At 43.0% G+C, this 16,093-nt stretch overlaps 1 protein-coding gene across 1 annotated transcript in view; it reads right to left on the bottom strand.

Moving 5' to 3' along the window:
• Positions 1–16,093, bottom strand: part of Mtmr12 (myotubularin related protein 12) — a 110,837-nt gene that overhangs the window by 63,246 nt on the left and 31,498 nt on the right. The gene's annotated exons all lie outside the window — the stretch shown is intronic.

The following is a 16,093-nucleotide window of genomic DNA, read 5'->3' as shown; positions in this document are numbered from 1 at the left end:
AAAAAAAGAAATAAAAATAAAACAAAAACCTGTTTTTAAGATTGGGTGTTGTGGCCCTACACGTAATCCCAGCAACTTGGGAGGTGAAGACAGGAGATCAGAAGTTCCATGCCAGTCTGGGGGTACATGAAAACCTGTCTCAACTATAAAAATTTAAACTATAAAAATTTAAAAATAAACAAAAATAAAAACATCTTTAAATAAAAGAAGACTGAAAATTCGAACAAGTTTTAGTTATAGTCAATGTATTCTATTAGTCATTTAGGATTTGTATCTCTTAGCTGTACCAAGCAGAAAGGCACTGGTAGACACCCCTTATGTAAAGGAACAAGTTGAGATGGCACCTAGAAAACTAAGGTAACTCAGATAGTCAGAAGAGAATAGAAGACATGCCTAAGTGTGATCCCCACTCCCCTTTCCCAAGGGTTGAAAGCAAAAGAGTCTGTGTGTTCTTAAGAGAAATCCATTATATATACAACCAAGGTCTGGTTTAGTGTCATTGTTTCTAAATAAATATACTGGGTCCCTCCATTGTGTGGTCAGCATTTATTGGATAGTCAAAGATAATTTGCAAACTTTAATGAGCAATGCTTGCAAAATGATGATCATAAATGTCTGCTAGCCTAACAAAAGACCAGGCCTCTTTATGAAGTATTCTTACCAAAATACTCAACTTTAATCTGTTTGAGCTTCTATGACAATATACCCATTTATGAGACAGAGTGGAAGCCAGGTGTGATGGCACATGCCTGTAATCCCAAACCTTGAAAGGCAGAAACAGGAGGATTTTAGGTTCAAGGCCAGTCTAGGCAACTTAGTGAGACTTGCCTCAAACTCAAAAGCAAAAAAAGAAGTTGAGTAGGGGTATAGTTTCAAGGTAGAACACTTGCCTAGCATGTGTGAGGTCCAGAGTTCAATGCCTAGCATCACAAAAAGAAAAGGAAGCAACAACAACAAAACACCTGGACAGGAACCATGAGAATAATGTAATCAGTCAGCTCCTGACTAGAAAGTGCTACAAGACACAACAGGTTTTTTTGTCTTTTTGAGCCAGGGTCTCCCTGTAGCCCCAGCTGGTCTAGAACCAGGCTGGTCTTGAACTCACAAAGATCTGCCTGCCTCTGCTTCCCAAGTGCTGGGATTAAAGGCATGTGCCACCACACCCGGCAAGACACAACAGTTTTGTCAGCAGATAAAGCTGGATTTATTTAATTTTACTTTGGTAAAAGGCTATAGGGAGAATAAGTTTTCTGACTTTGTTAATTCAGAGTTGTGGTATTAGAATAAACCTGGGTACAGCTGAGGCAGTGAGAGACCAGACAGCCCACTGTGAGGATGAAATCCAATGTCAGATTTCTCAGAGATCCCATTTTGAGAATGGTCTATTTGGGAGGTTAACTATGATTTCCACCCCAGGAGATGCTACAAATCAAGTCCCTCTAGGAACAAGACTTCTCAAACTTGGTGTCTATAGGTGTCTGGGGAGCCTGTTAAGAGATGCAGCCTGAGCCTCTGGTTTTGTAAAAAGTTCACTGACTGCTCTTGCAGAGAACCCAGGTTCGATTCCCAGCACCCACGTGGCAGCTACAAACCATCCTTAACTCCAGTTCCAGGGGAATCTGAAGCCCTCTTCTGACCTCCGCGGCATGGCACGACACGGGTGCACTCACATACATGCAGGTAATACACTCATACACATAAAATAAAAATAGTAAAATATTTTTTTAAAAAAGTTCTCCTGCTGACTCTGATGCACTGCTCTGGAGTTTGAGCAAGAACAGCTATTCATGTACCTGTATAGGTGAGTGTTTTAGTAATTTAGAAATTCTCACTGAGGGTTTTCATTGTCATTGGCAAAGAACTAAATTTAAGTGCAATTACTTTTGACAGGTTCTATCATTTTTCACTGAAGAGAAAGCAAAGCTATTCATTAAAATCAATCAGCTGTTGGAAAACTGTAACATTTTCCAACTAGGCATGCCTGTGTTGAGTTCATCTCAACTAGTGTTTGGAATTCAATCTAAACAGTGAAGCCAGCTGGGAAAGGACTACCCTACTGTTGCATCAGCAGAAGTATTGCCCAGCTTTTTTACTATGTGGCCCAGGTTGGTTTGAAGTCAGAATCTTCCTGCCTCAGTCTCCTGAGTACAGGGATTACAGGTTATACACCACTATGCCTGCTGTGAAATTCTTTCTTTACATTCCAGAAACAAATAATTCAGAGATACCTTTCAGCATTTGGTCCAATCCCAAACTCCCTATCCCCAGACCACTATTCCCTGCTCCTCTAGTCTCTTAGAGGGAATCACCTCTTCCCCAGTCAACGGCCATGGAAACAAACAAGGATAGTGATTAAAAAAAAAAAAAAAATGTGCATGTGTGTTTTGCCTGCATGATTGTATGTGCACCACAGGCATGCCTAGTGTGTCCACATGCCAGATGAGGGCGTCAGTCCCCTGGAACTGAAGTTACAAATGGTTGTGAGTTGCGACATGGGTGCTAGGAGCCAAACCTGGGTCTTCTCAAGAGAAGCCAGTGATCTTAAGCACTGAGCCATCTCTCCAGTCCCAAGGATAGTGATTTTATAAGCACAGGGCTAATCACTTCATCTCTATTTATTAATTGTGCTGAAAGGCTCAGCCTTGCTCATCAAGCTGGCTGTTCAAAATGCAGACTTGTAAACTGGTTACAAATATAGGAAGCAGAGATGGCTGCTGCAGAGAGGATAAGATACATGAAAAGGATCAGGGGAGATGCTTGTACCACTCTCAGAAACCTACAGTTCTTTCAGTCATACCTACAGCACTACAACAAATTCCCTTGGGACACATTTGTCAGGGTAAACTTGTTTATTGTCAACAAAGACCAGGACTTTGGTGAAATTCTTAACAATGAGAAACCACAGATGACCAGAATCGTATCACCAAACAGATCAATGTACAATATTTCTGAGAGCAACAGGATAAGGATCTAATGTCATAGCTACCTCCTCACTAATTGGCAGAAGAGTCAAATGCCAAAAGACAGCCTCAAGTACATGGGGTTCAGGTGGGATGAGAATTAGCCTCTAACCAGGAAAGTCCTCATAGGATTTGACCATTATTCAGCTGATATCATGAACATTGCTGAATGGCTTTCCTTGGTGCCACTACATTCCCATCATGACCCTTGCGTGTAGAGAGGCACATTCTGCACCCCTGCCCTCCCATTCCAATATGCACCAGGTAGAAAATGACTTTAAAACTTAAAACTCAGCCACATGTGATGCTGCATGCCTTTGATTCCCAACACCCAGGAGGCAGAGGCAGGCGGATCTCTGTGAGTTCAAGGCCAGCCTGGTCTACATAGTGAGTTCCAGGAGAGCTGGGGCTACAGGGAGACCTTGCCTCAGAAAAAAAAAAAAAAAAAAGTCACTGTTGTAGTGATGCTTCATGTGTAATCCCAGCACTCAGAGGCTGAGGCAGCAGGATCATCCACTTGAGGCCAGCTTAGGCAAACAAATAAAAATCCTAAAAACTTAACAAAGGTTAGGAGTTGCTAAGTGTTTACTTTGCAAGCATGAAAACCTGAATTTAATCCCAAAAGCCATATAAAAAGCCCAACATAATGGCACACACTCATAATCCCAGTACTGAGAAGGATGAGACAGGATCCCTCACTGGCCAGCCAGCCACGTTAGCCTTGGGCCAGTGACAAAAAACAAGGTAGATGGAGACTGAGAAATGACACTGAGGTTGACTTCTGGACTCTATACACATGCGCACACATGTATGTACAATGCTTAATAAAAATTCGACATCATTCTTAACCTCGTCATTCCCAAACTAAGTCAAATATGTACACATATACTTGCATATTTTCTGTTTCTCTGAAAGTATAATGTATTATATTTCTTACGGTAAATAAAAGTGTAAGTAAACAGGAAGAAGTTTATCTATAGAAGACGGGTAATTTTAATTAATTTTTATGTGTATGACTAATTCACTTAAATATAAGTGCACCATACATATGTGATGCCAATAGAAGTCAGAAGAGGGTGTTGGATCCCCTGGAACTGGAGTTAGGGATGATTGTTAGCTACCATGTAGTTGTTAGCTAGGAACTGAGCCCAGGTCCTCTGCAAGATCAAACAGTGCTCTTAACCCCTGAGCCAGCTCTAAAGCCCAACAGAGGTAATTTAATGAATCCTTAGCAAGTGCTACATACCAGGCACCAAAGGATAAGCAGGACAATCAGGCACTTGTAGTCCAGCATGGGAGAATGGACAATAATATCAAAACACCTTTGCAGGCTGGGCATTAAAGGAGGCACATGCCTTTAGTCCCAGCACTTGGGAGGCAGAGGCAGGTGGATCTCTGTGAGTCTGAGGCCAGCCTGTTCTACATAGTGAGTTCCAAGCCAGCTGGGGCTACAAGGAGACCCTGTCTCCAAAGATAAAAAACAAAACAAAACAAAAACCTTTGCAATCGTAATATAATATGAAGGATCCTCTCAGAAATACATTGGTACAGGACTACAAGAGCATAAAGAGAGGCACCTAGCTATAGGGAGACCAAGAGAAAGAGGTAGAAAAAAAGACTGGCAAAGACACTGACTTTGGTCAGTGTTCTTCTAAAAAAAATGAGATAAGCAGAGAAAGAAAGGAAAAAGAAGGTACAATCACACAGATGAAAGTAACACTTTGAGAGAGATGAGCGATGGCCAGGGCTGCACACAGCTTAAAGGAATCTGTGTAGCATCTTTAGGGGTTTGGGCTTTATCCTGTGGACAAGAGACAACAGAAGGAGTAAATTGAGCACAGAGTATTTTCTAACTCCAATATCCAATAAATATCTTTCAAGAAAAGACACAAGAGGCTGGGGAGATGGCTCAGCAGTTAAGAGCACTGGCTGCTCTTGCAGAGGACCTGGGTTTGGTTCCTAGCACCCACATGGCAGCTAACAACCATCCATAACTTCAGTTCCAGGGCATCCAATGCCTTCTTCTGGCCTTGGAGGGCATTACATGCACATGGTGCGCTTACATACATACAGGCAAAACACTCATACACATACAATAAAAATAAATAATACAAGGGCTTAAAGAGATGGCTCATTGGTTAAGAGCACTGGCTGTTCTTGCAGAAGACCCAGGTTTGAATCCCAGCACCCACATGGCAGCTAACAACCATACATAACTCCAGTTCCAGGGGATCCGACATCTTCTCTGTCCTCTGTGGGCACTGCATGACATGGGTGCACTTAAACACATGCAGACATAACACTCATACACATAAAATAAAAATAAAATAAATAATACAAATGTTAAAACAAAAGAAAAAGCATAAGACTAACCCAAGAACATGGGTGGGCTGCAGCTAACACAGTCATGAGGAGGACCCTGGACAAGTACCCTGGTCTCAGAGACAGGTTCAAAGAGACAGAATGAAGAACTGTACTGCCTGCCTTGTGACCTCAGGATCAAAAGTCTCCACAAGAGTCAAGTCATGATATAGAGGCTACACTGAGCATCTGTGTCCAGAAAGACAGGGTGCTTTGGCTTCCCTGTACTAGAAGCTAAAAAGGAAAGGCTGGAGTGCAGCTCAAGTGATACTGCTTGCCTAGGATATGAGATTCCACACTGAAAGCAAGCAAGGAGGAAGAAGAAGAAGGGGAAAAAAACTGGAAAGGAAGACTGTGGAGGACAACCACTCTCCCATTCCCAAACGCCAGACCATAGCAAGAACATCATAACAAGAATGAACATCACTCAGCTGGAGTATTTCCTGGAGGGAACAAGCAAGAGGCTGTTCTTAGTACAATTTTTAACTTTAAAAATACTTTTTCCCTAATTTCAAATACATTTTAATATTAGCACCAAGTTGCTAACTGAAAGTCAAAGATCTTATAGAGAGGAAAGGGAAAGCCCAAAACAAGGAGGTCATCCAGGAGCCACGTATTTTATGAAATGTGGCAATATCAGAAGAACATGACAGAAAAAAACCACCAAGATTCCTAACAGTGCTCAACTTCCTACTAACACTGCTGCTGTTCATCACACTTCCTTCAGCACTGGAGCCAGGAAAGCAAAGATCAGAATGCACAGTAGGACCCAAGACAGCTGCTAAAGAGCCAGGGTCTGAGATCAAATGCATGTCTCAAATGACCCCAAATCAACTATGCCAACACCCTGCTCACTCCACACCTAGACCGTATAGTGACCTTCTGAGCAGTAATGATAATGGTGTAGAGCTCAGTACACAGTGATCAAAGTCCTCCACAATCTGCCTGACAGACTCAACTGCATGCTTTAACTGACAAATAGCCGACATCAAAGCTTCTGTTACATACCAGATGCATGCTCCCTGTCAGGAGCCCATTCTCCTCATAACTCTAGCATTATCTCCACTTTACAGATGAGGAAAATGAGGCTTGATGAGTATCAGTAACTTAAGTTTTAGAGGAAAAATGGGCTATTTACCTGGGCTAAATAAGACCCTATGTCAGACAAACTCCCATATTTGCATCCTACTTCTGGTCATGTTGTATTCTGAAGAGGTATAAGCTGTTGTCTCCATCAGTATTCTGGACAAATGACATCATCCTGGACAAATGTCTAGAGGCTGTGAACTATGACCTTTACCAACAGATGAATAAATACAATCTTTTCCTTAGCATATTATGAGTTACTGCATCATCAAGGGGTCAGTTGTGGACTCTAGAAATCACAATTGCCCAATATGTGAATGCCAAAGTCTCCTGTCCTCTTTTCAAAATGAGTACAGGCTGGGCGTGGTAGTGCGCACCTATAATCCCAGAACTCTGGAGGCGGAGGCAGATGGATCTCTGTGAGTTCCAGGGAGACCATGTGTCAAAAAAACAAAAACAAGCCAGGCGTGGTGGCATACGCCTTTAATCTCAGCACTTGGGAGGCAGAGGCAGGAGGATCTCAGTGAGTAAAGGCCAGCCTGGTCTACATAGTGAGTTCCAGGGAGACCCTGTCTCAACAAAAACAAAAACAAAAAAACAAACAAACAAAAAAAGTGCCCAAGTACAAAGTCTCAAAGAGCAGAGTGGAGAGGCCAAAGGAGACTGATGGAAAAAAAAAAAAATACCTGCTGTATTAGTTACTGTTTCATTACTATGACCATGACTAAAATACTTGAGAACTTTATTAAAGGGAGGAATTATTTACATTAACCCACAGTTTCAGTGGTTAGTCCATTATGGCAGAGTTCACATCAGGGCAGACAGGAAGCAGAGAACAGAATACAAGAAGGAGCCAAGGCAAGATACAGTCCCAAAGACACACCTCTAGTGACCTACTTCCTCCAGCTAGGCCTTAGTATCTTCCACCACGTCCCAATAATACCATCATATTATTAATCCATCAAGAGAATCCATTCATTGGGTCAGAGCCCTCATGAACCCGACTGACTCTGACACATATGGTGTGCTTTACTAATCTATTAAGTATTTCTTAATCCAATTAAATTTAACCATCCCACCTACCTTCCACAAGTAATAGGCAAACAGGGGAAGAGAATCTTGGGCTTCATTCACACCAGCTGAAGGAGTAACCCCTTAGGACTTAGTCCACTGTGTACTCTAAGGCATCTATCTCTCAGTTGCCACCCCAACTGACTTCACACTCCAACCCTAATACCCCTGCTGTGCACTGCATATAGCCTAAAGGTCATTCTAAGAGTCCCCTTTGACACCTCCTCCAATCACCTTCAGTATCAAATCTAACAGCAAATTCTATCGATGTCACCTACTAAAGATCTCCACAATCCATGTTCCTATGTCCACCAGCGCCTCTACCAAAGGAAGTCTCATCTCTCACCCACACCACTGCAACGGCTTTCCAACTAGTCCACTTACATTTACTTTCTTTCTAATATACTCCCCACCCTCACACAGGAGTGATCTTTTCAGAATATAGCCAGCTTTGGCTTTGGTATGCGATAAAGAAAATGTCATCTTAAGGCTATGATGCCCTGTTTAACCAGGCCCATACCTACTTGACCAATCTTGCCTCCTACCACGCTCACTTCAGCTATCCAGCCTTCACTCTGCCTCCTGTATCTCCCTCTCATCCTGAGTTGTTTTCACAGGCCATTCCGCTTGACTTCCTACCCCTCTGTTGCCTTGAGAATTGTTTGTGTATCTCAATGCCAGATCATTTCCTCCAGGGAAACCTTCTCTCTTACCAAGTCCTTATAGCCTTCTGGGTCTCTCCCTCCTGTAACATCTATCTCCCCAAGTCAACAAATCCTTTGGGGTTAAGTTTCTGTCTCCAGAATCTAATATAGGTCTTGTACACAGTAGGTACTCAAAGATTTTGTTGAATTGATTAATAATGACTAAGTAATTGTCATACTTTAAAAATATATATTTTATTATTTTTATTTTATGTGTATGAGTGTACTGCCTATATGTAAGTGCACCAGTGTTGTGCAATGCTGCAAAGGTCAGAAGAGGGCATCAGCTTCCCCTAGAACGGGAGTTAAGGACAATTCATAGCCACCATAAGATTTGGACCTAGGTCCTCTGCAAGAGCAATCAGTGCTCTTAACCTCTGAGCCATCTCTCTGGCCCCAATTGCCACACTTTGTACTTTCGTATTTTATTTACTTATTTATATTTTACGTGTATGAATGTTTTGCCTGAATGTAAGTATACCATATGCATGCAATGCCCACAGAGGCCAGAAGAGGACGTTGGATGCCCTGGAACTAGAGTTACAGGTGAGTGTTGCTGGGAATGAACCTGGGTCCTTTGCAAGAGTAGCCAGTGCTCTTAGCTGCTGAACCATCTCTCCAGGCTCTGCTTTTGTATTTTTAATTTCCAGCCAGGAGTGGAAAGAATTCCAGCACTTTTGAAAGATAAAGGGATCCAAATTCAAAGGCAGCTTGGGCTATAGAATGAGATTCTATCTCAAAAATATAGAATAAGGAGCTGGGTGGCACACGCCTTTAATCCCAGCACTCTGGAGGCAGAGGAGGCAGGCGGATCTCTGTGAATTCAAGGCCAGCCTGGTCTACATAGTGAGTTCCAGGACAGCTGGGGCTACAGGGAGACCGTGTCTCAAAAAAGACCAAAAAAAAAAGAATAAGGCAATGACACACACAGGCACAAACACACACACACTAAATGTTTAAAAAATGTAAAATAAAATGCCAGACAGACATGTTAGCTCTCATGACTGTAATCTCAGCTCTCAGTAGCCTGAGGCAGGGTAAATTACCATGAGTTCAAATCCAGTCTGGACAACCTAGTGAGTTATAGGCCAGCTTGGGTTACAGAGTATGACTGTCTCAAATAAACAAAAATAACTGCAGATGGCTCAGCAGTTAAGAACACTGGTTGTTCTTGCAGAAGACCTGGGTTCATATCCCAGCACGCACATGGCAGCTGACAACTGTCCATGGCTCCAGTCCCAAGGAATCCGATGGCCTCTTCTGACCTCTGAGGGCATTACACGACACAGGTGCACGGACCTACATGCAGGCAATACACACATACACATAAAATTTTTTAAGAAAATTTATTGGGGCTGGAGAGATGGCTCAGTGGTTAAGAGCACTGGCTGCTCTTGCAGAAGACCAAGGTTCAAATCCCAGCATCCACATGGTGGCTAACAACCGTCTGTAACTCCAGTTCCAGGGGACCAGAGACCCTCTTCTGTCTTCCACAGGCACTGTACAACGCGGATGCACTTACATACATGCAAGCATAATACACACATAAAATAAAAATAAATTATATATATATATATATATATATATAATTGCTTTTTATTTAATGTGTTTTGCCCGCATGTATATAAGTGTACCATGTGTGTGCCTGGTGCCCACAGAGGCCAGAAGAGGGCTTGGATTCCCTGGAACTAGAGTTACAGGTGAGTATTAGCTGCCATGTGGGTTCTGGGAACTGAACTCAGGTCCTCAGGAAGAGCAGTAAGTGCTCTTAATTACTAAGCCATCTCTCCAGCCCCCCAAATAAAAGTATTTTAAATTATTCCTAATAAATGGATTCCAAAATCAGCAAGGGCCACAGAAGCATATGGGAGATTAAGAAATAATAGTTAGGTATGGCCATTAATATGAATGACATCACCAAGTGCTCTAACCATCTCAAAGCACACTGGGGAAAGAGCATTCCCTTAAAGACTGCCATGTGTGGCACTAATCCTGAAAGACTGTTAGTCATGAAGCCTGTCCAGAGGAACTGCAGCAGGGCAACAGCCTGGGATGGTCCTAGAGTCTTCCCAGGATCTCAGCACCAGTTCATCCAGCAGCCAACAAACCACTTCAGTCAGGTGCCTTTGTACAAAGCTTGTTCTGACGGAAGCTTTTAAACCATCACCTGGCTTCCAGCAGGGGCCCAGAATCCCCTTATGCCTTTGCACCTTCTATTACACTACCCTTGAGCTCTGACGCTGCTGTCAATGCGTAAACGGTGACTACCTTCCTCCTATAGCTATGAATCATGACATAAAAGTCCTCACTGAAAATAAATAAATTCTTCACTAACCTCATTATCATGTTCAATATGTAGAAAACAAAAGGTATAGTTCTTTAATAGTCAAGCAAAAATAGTTCTACTGGTTACACTGGCAGACTTTTCAAAAACTAACTCATTTCAAAGTTACATAAATTTTCTTTTTTTCGTTTTTGGAGACAGGGCCTCACTATGTAGCCTTGGCTGGCCTGAAACTCCCTATATAGCTGAGGCTGGCCTTAAACTCACAGAGATCTGCCTGCCTCTGCCTCCTAAATGCTGAGACTAAAGGTGTGTGCCACTTCTATCAAGACCAGCCTGTTCTACATAGGAAATTCCAGGCCAGCACCTCTCACTGCTCCATTTGAGTTTGACTACACTTGCTATTATGGAATAAAAGAATGCAAAACAAAAAACCTACTGGTACTGGGGCCATAGCATATCCAGGCTTTTACAGCTACAATATCTCAGTGGCATAAATTCTATTAGAATACAGGCATGACACAACCAGAGCAGCAGGACCAGAGCTGAGCTTTTGTTAATTCCTCCCTCCCTCCCTCCCTCCCTTCTTTTTTTGGTCTTTTTGAGACAGGGTAGCTGGCTTTGAACTCACAGAGATCCTCCTGCCTCTGCCTCTCAGTGCTAGGATTAAAGATGCTCCACCACACCCAGTTGCTTTGCTAATTTCTAATGCCAACGTTTATCATAATGTTAGGGGTGCTTTCTGCTTCTTTGGTTTTCTAGGATTTTGTTTTGTTTTGGGGTTTTTTTTTTTTTTTTTTTTTTTTTGGTCTTTTTGAGACTTTCTGTTTGTGTTAATTCAAATAGGATAAGGGCATGAAAAATAAGTCTTCCAAATTCCCCAAATTTTATCCCACAGATCAAAAGGTGTTAGCTACATCTATTCTGGCTCCTACTAGGAGAATCAACAATTCCTAGGACCTGTAGCTACTGGTACTCCATCATCCAACCCCACCCCCACATACATATGCATACCCATGCTCACCCAGAAGTGCTCCAAACAAGGTAAGAGTTTGACAATTGTCACCCAAAGGAGACAAACTCCCATCATATAGCTGGGCCAGCACTGTAAAAGCTGTTAGTTTGAACTCTTCTCAGGACTGTTTCTGAGGAGTGGCCCCAAAATCACAGGTCTTCAATGAGAATGAGTCAGGACCTCAAGTTATATGTCTGATGACTTGAGAGAAACAAAACGACACTCTTTAGTAGGTACCAATTCAGTTCAACAAACAACTCCTGAATATCCTAACTGCCAAATGCCGGGGATAAACAGGTGAATAAATTAGGGCCGGGGAGATGGCTCAGCAATTAAAGCACTTGCTCTGCAAGCACGGTAAGAGATCAAGTCCCCAGAAACCCACAGAATATTCCACCATACCCATCTGTAATTCCAGTCTTAGAAGGCAGAGACAGGGGATCCCCAGAGCAAAAGCTGTATCAGTGAGCTCTGGATTTGACTGAGAGACCCAGCCTCAATGAATAAGATGGTAGAGCAATGGAACATGATTCCCCACATCAACCTCAGGCCTCCACACTCACACGTGTACCTGCTACACACATACAAACACACAACACACACACACACACACACACACACACAATGGAAAAAAAGATTAATAAAAAATAATAAACTTTTGTTATGAAATTCAGATTTAAAAAAAAAAAATCACTGGATCCTTGGATAGTCAAGGCATGAAGTATTAACGGCAACAAAAGATTCTCTGCACACACCTCATTTAATCCTCATGACTGTTAATTACCCTTATTGCTCTCATTATAGAGATGAAGAAAATAAGACTGAGCCAGGAAAAGTAGAGTTAGCCTTCAGCCTCAGTTATACAACTAAAGCTGTGCTCTAACTATACTCTAGCCTGCCTCTACCAAATAACTTCCTCTTCTGTCCTTGCCCATCATTCACATACTTTTTTGTTTTTGTTTGTTCTGGGGAATAGTCCTTTGAGAGCTACTTTTTATTTATTTATTTCTGTTTTATGCGGATGAGTGTTTTGCATGTATATAAGGCACAACATGTGTACAGTGCCCACAGAAGCCAGAAGGGGGCATTGGATCCCCTAGAACTGGTGTGACAAATGGTTATTAGCTGCCATGTGGGTGCTGGGAACCAAACCCAGATCCTCTGCAAGAGCATCCAGTGCTCTTAACCACTGAGTCATCTCTCCAGCCCCTACACACTCTTTCAGTTACTGAGTAGTCATTCCTCATGCACCTGCTCTAGTCCAGACAGAGCAAACGAAGGGCATATAGCCTCTACCTCTCCAAAGTACACAGAGTCCCTCTCATGATGGCATTAACAGAGATGTGTGCTAGGTCAGGACAAGTACCAGGTAGACAGAAGCACAGTAGAAATATTCAACCACATTCAGAAAGGGTACTTGGGATCTCATATAGCCCAGACTGGCCTCAAACTGGCTAGTAGCTGAGGATGGCCTTGAACTCCTGATCTTCCTACCCCTGCCTCCTGAGTACTGAGATTAGAGATGTGCACGCCACCCCATCTGGCTTCAGGAAGGGTTAAAGAAGATTGTCACCCTCAGAAAAGGGTCATTATACTGAGATCTGAAAGATGAGCAGAGATTAGGTACAGGTAGAATAGCTAACGACACTCTTACTCAGGTCCCTTTTCTGGGCAGGTCTTGATGCCACATCACAAGCCCTGATTCCTATATTATTCTCATTCACAAGTGTTTAATCCTTTCAGCTGAAGACTTCCCCACCCCTCCAACCCTCCACCTCCCCCACCTACCCCCCGCACACACATACGCTCTTCGTAAAGATCTGTGTGAGAGCTCTAGAAACCCCAACAGCCCCATGGCCACTTATACTAGACTGTTCCTCAGGCCTTCAAATTCACATTTCAAAGTCAGCTCGTCACCACCCCCACCTCTGGCTTTTTATGAAGCCCACACCTGTGGCTCTGACTAGCCCAACTAATGGTGCCAGAAATCTGGGAGTCATTCTTAACTGCTGCCTGTCTCTCACATCCTATGCTCTGCTTTAACAGCTATCCTTCCCTACTGTTACTCTCTTACCTCAGGCTACACCATCCTCTGCCACCTGGCATGTTCCCATGACTGCCAATCTTACTGCTTCTATGTGACCCCCAGTGTATGTACGGGGCCCACCCAATACATACAGGATCCCAGCCCTGTCCATCCAATAACTGGTGCAATCTACTATCCACACAGGGCATCACCTTTAGGAAGCTTTCTCTAAGCCAGCCTTCCTATGAGAATGGTGAGGGATCCCTTTCTGGATGCCCAGGTACTCTCTATACATGCTTCTATTACAGTACTTTTCATACCTCACTCTTACCTAATCTGTCTTGCCAACCAATGATGCTAAGGGCTTAGTGTTCATATTTATAGATTTTTAGCTTCAACTCCTAGTGTATAACCCCTGACAGTAAATTGTCAATGAAAGTCTACTAAAGTATATATACATCAAAACATAAAAAAACAAGTAATTATCCCAGTAACATTCTTCAGTGCTAGGTATAGTTTTTGATTAAACAAGCAGCTCTATGACAAACTCCTAAGTACTGGGGTTGGACAGGTGGCTGAGGAGATAAGAGCACTTGCTCTTCTTCCAGAGGACCTGGGTTCGCCTCCTAGCAACCACATGGCAGCTCTGGCTCTGTTGTCCTCTTCAGGCCTTTTTGGGCACTATACACACACCAATAAACATACTGGCCAAAAAAAAAAAAAGCCTAAGTACTAAACTGGGCGTGGTAGTGCACACCTTTAATCCACTAAGGAGACAGAGGCAGGTAGAGCTCTGTGAGATCAAGGCCAGCCTGGTCTACAGAGTTCCAGGCCAGCTGGGGCAACAGGGAGACCCTGTCTCAAAGACCAAAAAATTTTCTTAAAAGGGGAGGGAATTATGGGAGCCTGATCTCTTCCTCTCTTTTTTGTCTTAGCCATGAGGCAAGCAGTTCTGCTCCACCACACAAATCTTGCCATGATGTGCTACCTTACCACAGGTAAAAACAAGGCCAACCAATCATGGACTAGACCCTCCATAAACAAGAGCCTAAATGAACCTTTTTATTATTATTAGTTCATTGCCTTGAATACTTATTATAATGGTGAAAACACACTACATATATGGCTAGTGCCAGATATTACCAAACTGCTGCTCCCTACCAGACTTTCTGAAATATATTCTAGTTTCACTGATTATAAGGGCATATTTAGTTCAGATTTTAAACCTGAAGTTGTCTCACTGATGGCACAAACTAGAGCCTGAATGAATCCATCCATCAGTCAGTCCTAGCAAGCTAGAAATTGAAACAGGATTTGTTTCCTGGTGGTGGTTCCAGAAGGACAGGTTTCCTCAGAGTCATCCTGACTAGCAGACTCATTCCCCAAGCCCCTTGACTCTAAAAGCAGGCTAGGATAATAGCTTTGCTGCTGATCACAGCTCTGCTCCACTAACTACACTGCCTTTGGCAGCTGCAAGCACCAATTACTCTGATAATAAACCAAGGGCAGAGCAGCTGAAGGCAGGCAGGTTGGTGAACTGGTTCAGCAAACTTCCCTAAGTTACTCCATTTTGTTCAGAGCCATTTCAGCAGCAACTTTGCTCCACACCAAAAGGAAAAGGGGGGCAACTTGGGCCTTGGAAAATTGCCCTCGCCATGAATCATGGAATGTGCTAATTCCAGACATTATATATTTGCTAACCAGCTTGTTTTCGCTTCTGTAACCTGCTTGCTGTCTTGGGTCGCCCTGACACAGGGCATAAGACCACCCTTGTTATTCTGTAATTGCACGACCACCTAGAAGTGATTTACCTTGACTGTCTTTTTTCACTTGTTATGACTAAAACAGTTGGCTAGTTTTTAATGTTACCAAGTTGAGTGCCAAGTTATATGATTGCATCACTTGTCTGTACAATGATTGGTTGTTAATTAATAGAATCAAAATTCTGCTATATTGTACAAACCTGATTGGTTCACAAATGTCCTGTTTTAACAATAATTCTGTAATCCTATAAAAACTCTGACTTAACAATCATCAGGGCTGCTTCTACTCCCGACGTAGACAGCCCGGCCGGTCGAAAATTAAAATTTACCTTGCTACTTTTCTTAAAGTGTTGTTGGTGATTCTTTACAAACTCTGTCCTATAACCGATCCAGTAACTGTTATACTAAGAGGAGACAGACTCAGAAAAAAAAATGTATGTTCTCCCTCACTTGTGGATCCTAGCACCAAATCCTTATAAATGGAATACCACTGGAATGGGCCAACAGCCCAGGGAAAACAGATGATGCAGAGACAGAAAAGTCCGGTGCCTTGCCACAATGGGAGGAGGATCATCCCACACCTATCACCCCCTCCAAGGCTCAGGGACTTTGGTGGAACACTTTGGTGAAAAGAACATTAAGAGCCAGAGGAAGGGGTGGAGTGTTGACTGGAAGTGTTCCCCGACCCTATGCTGGCAAGTTATAGTCACACCTCCTTCCCACACTCATGAAGGAGTTGGGGAGGGAGTCAGTTACCCCTCCTACCCAATCAGTTGACGTTAGCTGCATGTGGGGGAGGGGCTAAGGATCTATAAGCCAAAAA

The sequence above is a fragment of the Nannospalax galili genome, unplaced genomic scaffold (genome assembly GCF_000622305.1).
Source record: "Nannospalax galili isolate Female #2095 unplaced genomic scaffold, S.galili_v1.0 scaffold150, whole genome shotgun sequence".
NCBI lineage: Eukaryota > Metazoa > Chordata > Mammalia > Rodentia > Spalacidae > Nannospalax > Nannospalax galili.
Note: the sequence above shows the minus strand (reverse complement) of the source record. Positions and strands in the feature narration are given on the sequence as shown.